The 14990-nt window shown below is 37.3% G+C and overlaps 1 pseudogene; it reads right to left on the bottom strand.

The window, feature by feature from the left end:
• Window positions 1-13033: 13033 nt before the first annotated feature.
• On the bottom strand, window positions 13034-14025 carry LOC103232954 (protein SET pseudogene; annotated as a pseudogene).
• Between the last annotated feature and the right edge of the window lie 965 nt (window positions 14026-14990).

Below are 14990 nucleotides of genomic sequence, written 5' to 3'. Positions count from 1 at the left end.
ATCATATTTAATGAGTAGTAAAGTTGTAATTCAGTCTTTGATCACTGTCAACACACAACTTGGGTTGGCAAGGAGCTATAAGTGTATGTTGCATTGACAATTTTTATTTTAGGCTATTTTATAGTAAAAAAAAAATTCACCTGGTATAATTTAAAGTGTTGTGTTGATTGTCTGTCACTAACTAATAGGATATGACTGCAGAGTTAATCTTAGGCAATAATTTCTTCAACTACCAGTGGAATTTTGCACTCAAAGTTGTTAAAGACTTCTTTTATTCAAATCTCTGAAGAATGGTGCAGTTCTAATCATTGTAAAGATTTTTCAGGAGATGAGAGAAAGATCTAATAAGGTCATTTTTCACAGTGTTATCCTGAGAGTTGTCTTGGATGGAATGGCTCTGCAGTTCATCAATTTTGATATTTATATTCAGTACCTCTGAGTAGTTAAAACTCAATGACGCTATAAAATGCATTTTGTCTTATATATATTTTAAAACATCTCACAACAAAGCATTTAGAGAACTGTGTCAAAATCATGTCTAGATCTTATAACTTACCAAAAGGGACACATTTTGACATTTTACATTTTTCCATTTTTAAAATTTTTTTAAAGAGTGTGTTTATTACAAAGACATTTTAGAAACAAAGATTAAAAAATGTGCATTCCAAAAATGACCCTGTACATTCTAGGACTGCTGAAATTGTGACTAAAGTGAGATCTATTCTATTAACCTTATCTAAATAGAATTGTAATTGTTTATAAATTATTTCCAGCATTTGGTCTCAAACGCAAATTTTAACTTCACAATCATATAAAGAACTTGAACTGATATATCAAACTCACATACTATCTATCTAACTTTTAAATGTATATCTATTTTTATTTCAGAATCACAATAACAGTAAAATGCAATGTTTCTCTGGCTTCTTATAATAATTTCCCCCGATCCTTCTACAGGAATTCAGGGAGTTTCCAGACCCTTTCTCTTGTGGGCTCGTGAGTGGGAGATTCTTACGTTATCTTCTCTCAGTGTCAGCATCAGTATGTCACACATTCCTTAAATCTAGGTTTCTGTAGTGACATGTTCTGCCTGAGAAATGATGTGCTATGATCCAATGATAATTATATTGTATTGGCTCAATTGTCCTGCACACTTTATTATAAGCTTGTGAAACAGAACTATCTTCTGTTTTTTGTTTCTTATGCATATTTCCATGATGATGATCTATGTTAGTTACTCACTTCTAAATGAGTAAAAATAAAAGGCAGTAACAATATGGATTCTGACACTTCAGTACTTGGGTTTGATTGTCAACTCTACTACTACTAGCTATGTAGCATTCGAAAAACTACTTGATTCCTCTTTGCCACCGTAACCTCATTTACTAAATGTGGGTAATGACAATCAGATCTGCCTCATAGGATGGTTTATAAAAATTAAAAGATTTAATGTGCATAAACTACTTAATGCATGACACATAATAAGCATTATATCAATGTATTGTTATTATTATTGTTATTGCTGATTCCTCTCGTTAAGCTACCATTATGAGTTCAGGGTGACTAAGCCCTATGTGACACCTAAAACTCAAGAGTTTGGTTGGTACAATTAAGCAAAAACTATTAGGCAGAAAGTCTCAGTAACAAGGACTATCCAACCAGTTGTATAGAATTCCGAATTCCAACATCCATTTTTGTTTTGAAGATATTTGTCATTATTATTTGGCATGGAGATAAAATAGACTTCTACCCAAGATGATGAATTATGAAGAATATGTCAAATCAATAAAAATGCAGAATAAATAATTGTTAGATATAACTATGGCAACTGTTACTGTGAAGGATTAAAAAAGGAGCACATCAGGAATTAGGATGTTAAATAACATTAATGATGTAGCTTAAATAGAAAATCCTGTTTTTAAGACATTACTCTATAAGAAGCAACAAGATGGTTGAGTAGAAGCAGCTGGTGTGTGCTGTTCTCATGGGGAAAAGACCGAGTGGTGAGTAAACACTATCTCTTCAAGTGATAATCCAGGAAGCCACATTGGGATTCATAAAAAAAGCAATGGTGCCACATGAACACCAGTAAAAACTGAAGTAGGACAATTGACTACCTGGGATTGGTGCAGAGCCAGGGGAGGCTCCCTACCATGAGAAAAGAGTGAGTGAGGGGGAACCCTTGGGGACTCAAATTTATGCCACAAACCTTTGAGGTTATGGCCACTGAAGATCTCCATTGGCATCCCCAGGTTTGTAGTCCAACACAGAGAGCTTCCTGGAGTCTCGGCAGAGCCACAGCTCAAGCTCATGTTCAGCCCCATTGGTTTTGTTTCCTTGTGCCAGCTTTCATAGCCCTGCCAACAAGGGAGGCCAGGCTCTCTCATACTTCCCTAAGATAGGGGCCATATTCATGATGGTGAGGAGCAGAGAGACCACAAGCCCCACCTCGGCTGTACCTCATCAGGCAAGGTCCATTGGCTGGGGTCCCTGGAACAACCACCCGACCCCTGCCTGAGCACTCCAGCTGGTTGTGGCTCTGCATTTCTCTGAAACACAGCTACGAGAAGTAACTTACAGGTCTGCTGCAATTGCTATTGTTGTGGACCCCACCACTGCTGCTCTTAGGCTGGGGAGGGAGCAAAGAATCCAAGAAATACAGTGGACCTCCAGCAAGCCACAGCTGCCCTACAAAAAGGTATCCAGATTGTTTTCCACATCTGACCCTGCTTCTGCTGCTCCTCACTGGGCAGAGCCTCTTGGCTTTGGCCCATAGTGCAGCCACTTCACACCTGCTTAATCACATCGGTCCATGGCAGCTCTGTATTTCTCCAGGATAGAGCTCCCAGAGACTACTGACAGACCCTCTGCCATTGCTGCCACCATGATACCCACCCCTGCTCCCCCCAGTCTAGGAGGAAACAAAGAGCCTGATTGTTTCCACATGTCTACAGTATGCCACAGCCATTTTATATAGAAGAGTTTAGACTGTCTTTAATGTGAACTGAGCACCCTGTTCTTTGCCAGGCAGTCTCCCACTCCCCACCCTCAGCTTGGTCCTGCAGTACAGCAGCCCCACTCCTGGCTGATCATCACAATCAGCAATGGCTCTGCATTTCTCTGGGGTGGAGTTCCCAGAGGCAACGAACAGCCTTTCTGCCACTGCTGCCACTGTGGTACCCTGCCTTGCTGCCCCAGTGATGGAAAGGGAACAATTCGCCTGTTGGCTGTGTTCATATCACCAGCATGCCGTAGCTACCCTACAGAGGGAAGGCCAGACTGTCTTCCCTGTTAGCCCTTGCCCCCACTGCTCTTCACAAGGCAGGGCTCCCTAGCATGGGTCATAGCACACATACCACACCCCCAGCTGATTACTAATCAGCCATGGTTTTTCATTTAGCTGAGGTGGAACCCCCAGAGTCATCTGACAGGCCCTCTGCCACTGCTGCTGCCATGGTCCCCACCCCTGCTGCCTCCAAGCTAAGGAGGGAAGAAAAAGCTTCACCACACTCCGGGGTGGCAGTGCACAGCTTGGGAGTGTTGAACTGAGATCTGTGACCAGCACTTTAAAAGGAGGGGAGTTTACACTCCCAGAGCACTGAGAGGGGTGAGTTGCAAGGGCTCATGGGCTGTCACAGGAGTGGAGCATGCCTACCTCCACAAAGACAGCCCAGAAAATGTGAGGCCTATCTCCTTCTTGTCTGCAGCCTCTGCCTGAGGAAGCCCCATAAACTAAAACAGCTAAGAAAAGAGGAACTGACACAGTGCCAGTGATGTGAGGAGGCTTCCCTAAGGCCCAGATGTGTAGCCAATGAGGTCATCTCTCTCCCTGTTGCAACACAGAGCACAGCTACAAATGCCAGGAAATACAAAGAAGCCAGTGGCTTAGTAAGAACCTACCTACTGCCATTACTCTTAAGAACCATCTACTGCATCTCGACCCAACTTAAAACACCAAAACTACTTAGCTAATATACCCCCCTATGGAACCAAGGGCAGTAATTCAGTCCCCAAAAAATAAAGACTCTACACAGAACATTGGCTTTCTGAAACCATCTACAAACAAAGCTAATTGGCTATACTCAACATATAACCACAATTAAAAGAACATCAACCCTTCCAGATGAGAAATAATTAGCACAAGAACTCTGGCAATTCAAAAAGTCAAAGTGTCTATGTACCTCCAAGGGAGTCCACCAGCTCTCCAATAATGTTTCTTAAGTTGGAAATAATAGATACAGAATTCAGAATCTGTATGACAAGGAAGCACATTGAGTTGCAAGAGAAGGCTGAAACTCAATCCAAGGAATCCAGTAAGATGATCCAAGAGCTGAAATACAATATAGCTATTTTAAGAAATAACCAAACTGAACTTTTAGAGCTGAAAAACTCACTACAAGAATTTCATAGTTCAATGTAAAGTATTAACAGCAGAATAGACCATGCTGAGCATAGAATTTCAGAGCTTGAAAAATGGTTCTGAGAATCAACTCAGTTAGACAAAAATGAAGAAACAAAGTTGTTAAAAAATGAACAAAACGTCCAATAAATAATGGGGCTATGTAAAGAGACCAAATATTTGACTCATTGGCATTTCTAGGAGAGAGAAGAATGGAGAAAAATAACTTGGAAAATACATTTGAGGATATAGTCCACGAAAATTTCTCTAATCTCACTAGAGAGATGGACATTCAAATCCAAGAAATACAAAGAATTCCAGCTAGATATTTTACAAGATGACCAACCACTAAGGCACCTAGTCATCAGATTCAACAAGCTCAATGCAAAATAAAAAAGGCTTAAAGGAAGCTAGAGAGAAGGATAAAGTCATATACAAAGCAAACTCCATCAACTAGCAGCAGACATCTCAGCAGAAACATTATAAACAGAAGTGATTGCAGACCTATTTTCAAGATCCTTAAAGAAAAGAAATTCCAAGCAAGAATTCATATTCTTCAAAACTAAGATTCATAAGCAAAGAAGGAATAAATTCTTCTCAGACAGGCAAATGCTAAGGGAGTTTATTTCAACTAGACCAGCCTTACAAAAGGTTCTTAAGGGAGTGCTACACATGGAACCAAAGGGGAAAAAAAAGGTTAGCACAAAAACACACTTAAGTACAAAGATCACAGGCACTATAAAACAATCACACAAACAAGTCTACCGAATAACCAGCTTACAACATGATGACAGAATCAAAACCTTACATATCAATACTAACCCTGAATGTAAATGGGCTAAATCCCCCCACATAAAAGACAAAGAGTAGCAAACTGGAAAAAATGATAAAACCTAACTATGAACAGTTTACAAGAGACCCAGCTCACATGCAGTGAAACCCACAGCCTCAAAGTAAAGGGATGAAGAAAGATCTACCATTCAAGTGGAAAACAATAACAAAAAGCAGGAGGTGACATTCTTATACTAGATAAAACAGATTTTAAACAAATAAAATTTAAAAAGTATGAAGAAGGGCAGACATAATAATATAGAGTACCAAGAAGAAGACTTAACTATTCTAACTATGTAGGCACCTAAATAAATATGCACTCAAATTTATAAAACAAGTTCTTCTTGGCCTATGAGAAGACTTAGAAAACTACATAATAATAGTGGGAGACTTCAACACCCCAAACAGCATTGAGGCAGACAACTGTCAAAGAAACATTAAACAGTACACTTGACCAAATGGACATAATACACATCTACAGAACACTCCATCAAACAACCACAGAATATTCACTATTTTCACCTGCACACGGAACATATTGTAAGACAACCACCTGCTTGATCATAAAGCAAGTCTCAACAAATTTGAAACAGTTGAAATCATACCACTTAACCTCAGACCACAGTGCAATAAAAATACAAATGAATATCAAGAAAATCTCTCAAAACCACACAAGTAACTTGGAAATTGAACAACTTGCTCCTAAATTACTCCTGGGTGGCTATCAAATTTATGTCAGAAATAAAAATAATTGAAATTAATGAAAATAGGGACAAAACTTACCAAATTGGAAACATTTTCCTTGAAAAGTTGAACAAGGCAAGGATGTCCATTCTCACCCCTCCTGTTTAACATGGTACTGAAAGCCCCAGCCAGAACAATTAGGAAGAGAAATAAATAAAAAAGCATCTAAATAGGAAAAGAATAAGTCAAACTATCTTTCCTGACATTATGATTCTATACCTAGAAAATACTAAAGACTCCACAGAAAGACAACCAAATCTGAAAAATAATTTCGCTAATGTTTCAGAGGACAAAAAAGTCACTGTACAAAAATCAGTGGCATTTTTATAGATCAAAATGCCTAGGGTGAGACTCAAATCAAGAACACAATCCCACTTACAACAGCTACAAAGAAAATGAAATATCTAGGTATACGACTAACCAAGGAAGTGAAAGATCTCTACCAGGAGAACTACATAACACTGCTGAAAAAAATCAGAGACAACACAAATAAATTTAAAAAAACATTCTGTGCTCATGGACTGGAAGAATCAATATAATAAAAAGGGCCATACTGCCCAAAGCAATTTACAAATTCACTGCTAGTCCTATCAAACTACCAATGCCATTCTTCACAGAATTAGAAAAAAAAAAAAAAAAAAAAAAAAAACTATTCTAAACTTTATATGGAACAACAACAACAAAAGAGCCCAAGTAGCCTAAGGAAAAAGAACAAAGCCAGACACATCATACAGAGTTCAAACTATATTATAAGGCTACAGTAAACAAAACACCATGATATTAATATAAAAATAGACACATAGATTAATGGAAAAGAGTAGTAAACTCAGAAGTAAAACCACACACTTACAACTATCTGATCATTAACAAGGCTGACAAAACCAAGCAATGGGGGAACACTACCTATTCAATACATACTGCTGGGATAACTGGCTAGCTGTATGCAGAAGAATGAAACTGTACCCTTGCCTTTCACCATATACAAAAATTACTCCAAGATGAATTAATTAAATTTAAGATATCAATCTATAAAAAACTTAGAAGAAAACCTAGGAAATATATTTCTCAACATAGGCCTTGGCAAATAATTTTTGGCTGAGTTCTCAAAAGCTGCAAATATACGCCAAAAATTGGTAAGTGGTACATAATTAAAATCTTCTGCACAGCAAAAGAAACTGTTAGTAAACAGACTACCTACACAATGGGAGAAAATATTTGCAAACTACACATCTGAAAAGGTCTAATATCCAGAAACTATAAGGAACTTAAACAATTCAATAGTTTAAAAAACAAATAAAAATATTAAGAAATGGGCAAAGTATAATCATAGACCCTTTTCAAAAGACATACATGCGGCCAACAATTACATATAAAAATACTAATCATTAGAGAAATGTAAATCAAAACCAGTCAGAATGCCTGTTCTTAAAAAATAAAAAATAGCAGATATTGATGAGGTTGTGGAAGAAAAGAAGTGCTTATACACTGTTGATGGGAATGTAAATTAGTTCAGCCACTATGGAAAGTAGTTGAGAGCTTTCTTAAATAACTTAGAGCTATTTCTTAAATAACACAGAGCTACCATTTGACCCATCAATACCATTACTGAATATATACACAAAGGAAAATAGATCATTATATCAAAAGACACATGCACTCATATGTTCATTGCTAGGCTCTTCACAATAGCAAAGACATGCAATCAACCTAGTGCCCATCAATGGTAGGTTAAATGAAAACAATATGGTACATATACACCATAGAATACTATGCAACCATAACAAGAATTAAATCATGTCTTTTGCAGCAACATGGATAAAGCTGGAGGACCTAATTCTAAGTGAACTAACACAAGAACCAAAAATCAAATACTGCATGTTCTCACTTATAAGTGGGAGCTCAGCATTGTGTACACAAGAACATAAACATGGGAATAATAGATACTAGAGACTACTAGTCAGGAGAGAGTGTGGGGCTTGGGTTGAAAAACTACCCATTAGGTACTAGGCCCAATACCTGGGTGCAATACACCCCTGTAACAAACCTGCACAAGTACCCCCTATTCCTAAAGTAAAAGTTGAAATAAAAAAAAAACTGAGGCTAAAAAATCCTTTATGTTTTTTAAAAATTAATAGGTAAGCTTGAAAGCAAGAAGACACCATCTTCAGGTACCATACATAATCTAATAAGAAACGCATAGCCATTAATTAGAGCAAAGTAATCCTTTATGAAACTCTGAGATAATTGACATATTTCCCAGGATAGTTATTTTTTTGTGGCAAAATATCTCATAAATTTCAGGATATTTGGCTTTTCTGGACCCATTCACACTAAATGCCAATAATATCCAATACTCATTGCAACAAGTAATAATGCATCAACTAGAAAAAAATTTATTATGAGGTTAATTAAGCTCAAATTTAAGGTTCACCATTACATGAACTCCTTCCAGAGCCCTGTACCTAATTTTGTATTTGTAAATTTGTATTATTCCTTAAAAGGCATTAAGAGTTGTACAAAACTTCAGACCCCCCAGTTCTAGATTTTACCCTGACTCTTAAACATTTTCAAACTCCATCAGGCTAGGGAAGGAGGGACAGATACATTCTCAATTGAGAAACAGTGTTTTCAGGAAAATGGATATTTACACACATGTGATGATTGGAACTGAGCCTATCGTCTATTTGTGTGTTGGGTTCCTGAAAGTCATCCCCTCTATATATCCAAAAGTCTGAAAATGATTGTGACATGTGTGACCCTAAATGTGGATAAAGAAGACTCTTTTTCCCGGCCTCAAAATAATGGATTACTAGTGAACTTTTTGTCCTGAAATATGAGTCTAAGGAATTCATCTGCAACCAACCAATATCATTATGTGTTTCAACCATGTATGTTTGAGGGCTAAAATTACCAACTTATGTAAAAATTTTCAGCCAAAAAATTAAGACAATAAATCCTATGAGGATGATCTTATTAATAAAAATTACAAAATACCTCCCAAATTTCACCACTACAAGGCAAAGTTAGCATATGTAACAAATAGAAGAATTCACACTGCAGAAAATAAAAGTAATAACATGAACTTGAAGATCTTTTAATCTGTCTTTGGGTATAAAATAAAATTCTTCTTCTTTTCTTAATCAAACCTATGAAACCAGTTCAGACTAAGAACCTCAAGAATGCTCTAGATTCCAGCTTGAGATGATCTTTTGGTTTGACTGTTGACTCTATCCTATTCTGAGAACAAAATCAACTTCTGGGAGTTTCAGAACGCTTAGAAATGTGAAATAAGCTATTGTTCATTTTCTTATAAACATAGTCATATATGTATATGACAAATTTTGTATACAACATTGAGATCATCACAAATTACCCAACATTTATTACTGTACCCCAAAGCAGTCATAAACCCTGGTTAACAGCACCTATTATAGATAATAACATCTATGTATAGAAACAACTGTTGAAATCCTTTGGATTTTATGTATAGCAAAAAATTGGGGTTCTATGAAGAGGCTTGTATCTCAGCCCTTGTTTATTTCTTCTATGTTGTACTTCCATTTGGTACAGATATAATATATCCTGTATATATTATTTAGCTACAGAAAGCATCAAGTAATTTGAGCAAACTCATACTTTTTCATAGGTCATTAAATTTCACAATGCTCTTAATCTATACCCTTTCAGAGGTGGAGAGTAGGAGATCCAAGCCAAAATGTTAAAAGTATATAATAAATAAATATGTTAAGATAAAATGAAATTTGAAATTAGTATATAGTTGAAATAGTGATAGAAGATTAATAAGATAAGGTCAGGAGTGATGATGGCTTAAAGATGTATGTTAAAATTACGTAGTATACCTTCCATACCAGGATGAAAATGTGGCTTAAGCTTTCAAGTAGAAAATGTGAACCCCGAAAATCTGAGACAAGTCTCAGTTAATTTAAAAAGTTTATTTTGCCAGGGTTGAGGATGCGGGCCTGTGACACAGCCTTCTGAGGTCCTGACGGTATGTTTCCGAAGTGGTCAGAGCACGGTTGGATTTTACAGATTCTAGGGAGACATGAGATATCGATGAACATATCCAAGATGAACATTGGTTTGGTCTGGAAAGGGACAACTCAAAGCAAAGGTGGGAAGACTGAAAGCAGGGAGAGGACTTCCAGGTCATAGGTAGGTAAGAGACAAATAGTTGCATTATTTTGCATTCTGATTAGCTTCTCCCAGGGAGGGAATCAGATATGCATTTATCTCAGTGAGCAGAGGGGTGACTTTGAAAAGCATGGGAGGCAGGTTGGCCCTAAGCAGTTTCCAGCTTGACTTTTCCCCTTTCACAAAAATGTAAAGCATTATTTTCTGATATTGCTTAATCCAAGAATATATTTAAAAGCATATAAATCTGGGATTAGAAAACACTTTCTTTAAATAGTGAATAGTTTAAATATTGCGAGCCATATGGTCTCAAACTCATATTCTTTGCTTTTTTAAATTTTCTGTTTGTTTTATATTAGTTTGTTTTATAGCCCTTAAAAACTGTAAAAGCCTTTCTTACCTCCCAGGCCATAAAAAAACAGATCCATAAGTTTGCCAACCTCTGATATGGAAAATTTGACGGACTAAGCATTCTTCAAACAATTTTGCATAGATATTGCCTCTTTCTACTAAAATTTGCTAAGACAGCAATGCTAAATTTCAAGTCGTGCTTACTAATAAGTACCTGATTTATAACCCTTCTTATTTACCAGTTAATTATGAAAGCTATATTATTTCCCAGCAAGTCAAGTTAGGGATAGGATTGCCATTGTCTTGAACAAGTTTAGAAACCTGACTGCTATTTTTGTTTTCTTGAGCGCAGATGTCAATATGAGATTAGATATTCAAGACATATGTTTAAAGTTAAGTTTATGGAAGATAAACAGAAAAAGCAGAGATAATCTTCATACAGGAATATTGAAACCTGTGAAAGAATAAACCATAGGGAGGTGGATTGAATATGAAAAGTTCCAGACTGCAGCACAGCTTTGAAAAAGATTTGGTCAGGCCATAAAATAGTGCTATGTCCCACAGAGAATGCTCATACTCTGTTATTGACTGAGGTATTCCAGAAGAAATGTGGACTCAGCATAAGGCAGAAATATATCTAGAGGAGCAGTGGCTAGAATTTTCAGCCAACTATACTTCCCAGAGCAAAAGATCTGAGTGACACATTTCCCTATCTGTCTATACTGACAAAACAACAACAACAACAGCAACAACAACGACAGCAAAAAACAAACAAAAAACCCCACAATTTTCTAAAGAATGGCAAATTTGTCAAATAATTATATATAAAAAAGCATCAGCAATTTTAAAAGAGAATTATTTCAGCCTTTTTTACATTTTATTTTTTAAGTGGAAGTTTTTTTTTTTTTTTAAACTCTTTATGTTGCTTTATTGGAGCAAGATTCCTGATCGGTATACAGTGATGTATTTACTAAACAGAGACCTGTGCAATAATTACATACTATCCATCTAGATATGTTGTTACACTTTTGCCTATTGATGGAATAGTTCCATTTATCAAGTTTTATGCATCAAAAAGCTTTTGAATTTCACCAGACTGTCCATTAATTCACCTCTGAAAAAGTGGCATTTAATTTCAGCAACTATATTTTACAGCATTAAAAAGCTTACGCATTAGGGTGCTTCTCTGCACAATGGCATTAAGCAGACAGAGCCGAGTCCCTTATCCCACCCAGATTCACAGTCACATTTGAGAGCTTTATACCAGAGAGCAGGGACAGTTACTGCTAACCATCACAGACTTCTTACTCTGAGAGCCTATCTTCTTGGCCACATTTTATATAGCCAATGAAGACATGCCAGCAACTGTCCCATGTATATCTTGGCATTAGAGCACCAGGTCTGTTGGATGGTGGTGGCAGGCACTATTACTTTATATCCAGGTAAAAGGCCAATTTTAAAAACTGCCACTTGGAGATAAAAATCAAGGGCACAATATACCCAGAAAAGTATTGAGCAATCTGGTATCCCAAATGATGTGAACACTTTCAGAAACCAATGGTAAATTGAACCCACGTTTCCCAGCTATGGAGATATTAATACATTGATTCAAATGCCGTTACTCAATCCACATAGCCCTGAGGTCATCCTGCAAAGTGCGTATCAAAAAATAAGAAGTTAGGGTGACAAAGTTTGACAGTGATGTTTTACAAGTCACACTTGGAAGGTCACAGTAAGCACGCCTATGCTGAGAGAAAAGCATCAAATCCTTTGTGTACACATTTAGTTTTACCGTAACAAAGCAACTTGTACACTTTTAACGTTTAAAACTGAGCATCATCTTTCCTTTCCAGTGAAACAAAAAGAAAATTTAAAAATAAACAGGAACAAAAATTACCATAGAGAATGCCAATTCCAAATAAGATCCTACAGGTTCTGCTGATTCTCCCATTGAGTGGCAGGGCTCAAGTCATCATTAGGAGAGAATTTATTTTTAAAAGTGTCATCTTAAACTGCAAGGATGTCTGTCAAATATCACAATTAAACATGCCAGAGGAGAAGCCGTGTTGTCAAAATGCCCCCTTAACCCATCCAGACATCTCAAACCCACCCTTTGCTGACCTTCTATGACCCCATTTTTTAAAGTCTTTTTTTTTTCTTTTTTTAAACAAGAGAAAGTAGACGGATACAAGTTGGTAAATGCTAACTGTCCATATTCACATAGAGACATGCTGTACTCTCTGAGCCCAATATACAGAGAAAGGAGGAAAAAAGCGAGAATTCTATGCACTACTACAAAGGCGCTTAGCACCCTCCAGCTTCCAGCAAAGCGAAGGGAGCAGGTTTTTCTTTTATCCCACAGAGCTCGGTGGTGTTGATTCCATACAGTTTTTGTTGAGACAGGAAGGGATAAAAATGAACTTCGAACAGAAAGGGGTAGAGACTCTTTTCCCCTTGTATTGTGCTCAAGGTATTTCCCCAAAAATAAGTTGAGAACCATGGAGTAGAGGAAAGAGACCTCAAGAACAGGGCGACTGAGCACAAGAGGGAAAAAAAAAAAAAAAAAGGACTGCAACTTGCTCCCAGGGACTGGAGAAAATTTAAAAAAAGGAAGGCTGCAATTCATCAGTGTTCTATTAGTCATCTTCTCCTTCATCCTCCTCTCCTTCCTCCCCTTCATCATCATCTTCATCTTCTTCACCTTCATCCTCATCCCCTTCTTCATCAATATCTTCTAACCCTTCCTCCTCTTAATCATCATCATCATCATCTTCTCCTTCTCCTTCTTCATCATCCATATCAGGAACCAAGTAGTACTGTAATGGGTTTGACCAAATATCATCTTTGATGACCTCTCCTAACGCATCAGCACCTGCATCAGAAAGGTCAGTAAACCAGGTAAAGAAGCTCTCTGGTTCCTCATGCTGCCTCTTCCTGCTGGCTTTATTCTGCGTTTGACTTGAACGTTTCGTCAAATCCTTGCCAGATTTCCATTTGATTTCGGTGGACTTTGAAGATGGATCACCACTCTCACTCAGATGAAATTCTTTGGAGAGAACTTTATTTTCAAAGTAAGGAGTTTCATCAAAATAAAAATTTATTCTGTAACCTGATTTAATATCTTCAAATTCTGTCACTTCAACTCTGGTCAAATAACGCAGTGCCTCTTCGTCCTCCTCCCCAAGCAGTGCAGACACTTGTGGATGGTTGACGAATGTTGTTACCCAAAAATCTGGGATTTTGGCGATCAATTCTGACCTCTTCTGAAAAAATGGTTGGTGGAGTTTGTTATATTTCTGTTCTACTTTGAAAATCTCCTCGCTGGCTTGTTCATTAAGTCTGTCTATTTCATTTTGTACTTCATCAATGTGTTCAATTGCTTCTTGCTGTTCTTTTTCTCCCTTCTTCGGCAAGCCTGCAGAGGCCGGTGTCTCCTCCGGTCCCAGAGCAGGCGGTGGTCTTGGTTTCTTCTTTTGAGGCAGGAGTGAAGACTGCCGTTTAGGGGCCATGCTGTTGGGGAAGTCCTAGAACCAGACCACAAGTCTCCTCGCCCGTCCGGAAGCAGGTTGAATACTGGAAGATTTTTATTATTTTATTTTTATAGCTTTTTAATTTTTAATTTTTATGAGTACATAATGGGTGTATATATTTATGGGGCATATAAAATGTTTTGATAGCGGCATGCAATATGAAATAATTAACCATTTCAAAGAAAATGGGGTATCCATTTCCTCAATCATTTACATTTTGAGTTACAAACAATCCAATAACACTCGTGAAGTTACTGAAAAATGTACAATTAAGTAATTGTTGATTTTAGTCATCGTCACCCTGTTGTACTATCAAATAGTAGGTCTTATTCATTCATTTGACAATAGAATTGAATTGCTAGTTGTGGATTTTTGCATCTATATGATTGGGTTGTATTTATTTATTTATTTATTTATTTATTTATTTATTTTGAGATGGAGTCTCACTCTGTCACCCAGACTGGAGTGCAGTGGTGGGATCTCGGCTCACTGCAACCTCCACCTCCCAGGTTCAAACAATTCTCCTGTCTCAGCTTCCCGAATAGCTGGGACTACAGGCACCCGCCACCACACCTAGCTAATTTTTGTATTGTTAGTAGAGACAGGGTTTCGCCATGTTGGCCAGGCTGGTCTCAAACTCCTGACCTTGTGATCCTCTCACCTCAGTCTCCCAAAGTGCTGGGATTACAGGCGTGAGCCACCATACCCTGCCTGTCTGTATTTTTTTAAATGTGTCTTTGGTTTTGGTATCAAGGTGATACTGGCCTCATGGAATGAGTTAGGGTGAATTCACTCCTTGTCAATTTTTTGAAATAGTTTCAAGAGTTTTGGTTTTAGTTTTTCTTTGTATGTTTGGCAGAACTCAGTTCTGAATCCATTTGGTTGTGAGTTTTTTTTGTGGAAGAGTTTTTTTTGTTACAGATTAAATCTCACTACTCATTATTGGTCTGTTCAGGAGATCTATTTATTTGTGGTGCAATCAT

This window comes from Chlorocebus sabaeus, chromosome X (genome assembly GCF_047675955.1).
Source record: "Chlorocebus sabaeus isolate Y175 chromosome X, mChlSab1.0.hap1, whole genome shotgun sequence".
Taxonomy (NCBI): Eukaryota; Metazoa; Chordata; class Mammalia; order Primates; family Cercopithecidae; genus Chlorocebus; species Chlorocebus sabaeus.
This window is presented reverse-complemented; position numbering and strand designations above follow the sequence as displayed.